The 2,384-nt window shown below is 38.8% G+C and overlaps 1 non-coding gene across 1 annotated transcript; it reads right to left on the reverse strand.

The window, feature by feature from the left end:
- Positions 1–1,616: 1,616 nt before the first annotated feature.
- On the reverse strand, positions 1,617–1,688 carry TRNAV-AAC (transfer RNA valine (anticodon AAC)). The gene has a single exon. It is a non-coding gene; the product is annotated as a tRNA-Val (tRNA).
- Between the last annotated feature and the right edge of the window lie 696 nt (positions 1,689–2,384).

Here is a 2,384-nt window from a genome sequence, read left to right on the forward strand (position 1 = left end):
ACTTTCTTCTTTCACACACTTTACCAAACTCAGTCACCAGCTTCTGCAGTTTCTCACATGAATCAGCCACCAGTGCTGCATCATCAGCGAAGAACAACTGACTCACTTCCCAAGCTCTCTCATCCCCAACAGACTTCATAGTTGCCCCTCTTTCCAAAACTCTTGCATTCACCTCCCTAACAACCCCATCCATAAACAAATTAATACAAATATATATATATATATATATATATATATATATATATATATATATATATATATATATATATATATATATATATATATATATATATATATATATATATATATATATATATATATATGTATGGGTTTTCAGAAAAGAAGAGTGAATGTTGGGGTGAAGAGGGTGGTGAGAGTAAGTGAGCTTGGGAAGGAGACTTGTGTGAGGAAGTACCAGGAGAGACTGAGTACAGAATGGAAAAAGGTGAGAACAATGGAGGTAAGGGGAGTGGGGGAGGAATGGGATGTATTTAGGGAATCAGTGATGGATTGCGCAAAAGATGCTTGTGGCATGAGAAGAGTGGGAGGTGGGTTGATTAGAAAGGGTAGTGAGTGGTGGGATGAAGAAGTAAGATTATTAGTGAAAGAGAAGAGAGAGGCATTTGGACGATTTTTGCAGGGAAAAAATGCAATTGAGTGGGAGATGTATAAAAGAAAGAGACAGGAGGTCAAGAGAAAGGTGCAAGAGGTGAAAAAGAGGGCAAATGAGAGTTGGGGTGAGAGAGTATCATTAAATTTTAGGGAGAATAAAAAGATGCTCTGTGGAAGGTATTAAGAATATATGGTGTGGGAGGCAAGTTGTTAGAAGCAGTGAAAAGTTTTTATCGAGGATGTAAGGCATGTGTACATGTAGGAAGAGAGGAAAGTGCGGCAGGGGTGTGTGATGTCTCCATGGTTGTTTAATTTGTTTATATATATATATATATATATATATATATATATATATATATATATATATATATATATGTATATACACGACTGAAAATGCATTTCCCAAATAACAAAAATGGAAGCGACGGGATTTGAACCCGGGTCCTCTCGCGTGCCAAGCGAGCGATCTACCACTGAGTTACGCCCCCAAGAACATATTTTGGGACTTAGTATTATATAAAGCACTGAGATTACCACGGCAAAATACTGTTTGACCGAACGTTGCCGACTAGCCGGCAAAATAACCACAGGGTAAGTCTCCATGTTCTTCTCGTGTTTTCTTCTCAATTTTTCACGAAGAAATGAGTTTTACTTTTTTATTGTCGTTGCAATAGACTGGAACTAAGCAATAGACTGGAACTAAGCAATACACTAAATTAAGCAATAGACTGGAACTAAGCTGACTAAGCTAACTACCGGAAGCAGATTAAGTCGTTCCACAACCGATGTCCGGCCCATGTTAACTCTGATGTGCCCAGCAGTTGGAGGAGGATCGCCAGAAGCTTCTGGAAGATTTCAAGGACGTCTTGGTGGACCTGACCCTTTCAGATAAGGTCGAAAACCCCAATTTATTGTGAAGATCTTCACTCTAACGTTGGACGAACATACTGAATGTTGCACACATGTGATGCGGACAAAATGAAAAAAGAAAAAGACAAAAAATATGTCTGGTGTGGGTCTCGAACCCACGACCTTGAGTGTGTTAGACTTACGCTCTGCCACTGAGCTAACCAGACAATAGAAAATACGTCTGTTTCTTCAATTCGAATTAATGAAAATCTTTGCGAGGCAGCGTTTAGAAAAGAGAGATGTCTTTGACGGAATCTACTTGCTTGGCTCCTTCTTATGTCCCTCATTATCGAAAGTAAAAATTCTGAAGGATATATATATATATATATATATATATATATATATATATATATATATATATATATATATATATACTCTTACTTCTTCATCCCACCACTCACTACCCTTTCTAATCAACCCACCTCACACTCTTCTCATGCCACAAGCATCTTTTGCGCAATCCATCACTGATTCCCTAAATACATCCCATTCCTCCCCCACTCCCCTTACTTCCATTGTTCTCATCTTTTTCCATTCTGTACTCAGTCTCTCCTGGTACTTCCTCACACAGGTCTCCTTCCCAAGCTCACTTACTCTCACCACCCTCTTCACCCAACATTCACTCTTCTTTTCTGAAAACCCATACAAATCTTCACCTTAGCCTCCACAAGATAATGATCAGACATCCCTCCAGTTGCACCTCTCAGCACATTAACATCCAAAAGTCTCTCTTTCGCACGCCTGTCAATTAACACGTAATCCAATAAGAGTATTAGTGAAAGAAAAGAGAGAGGCATTTGGACGATTTTTGTAGGGAAAAAATGCAATTGAGTGGGAGATGTATAAAAGAAAGAGACAGGAGG

This window comes from Panulirus ornatus, chromosome 5 (assembly GCF_036320965.1).
Source record: "Panulirus ornatus isolate Po-2019 chromosome 5, ASM3632096v1, whole genome shotgun sequence".
Classification (NCBI taxonomy): Eukaryota; Metazoa; Arthropoda; class Malacostraca; order Decapoda; family Palinuridae; genus Panulirus; species Panulirus ornatus.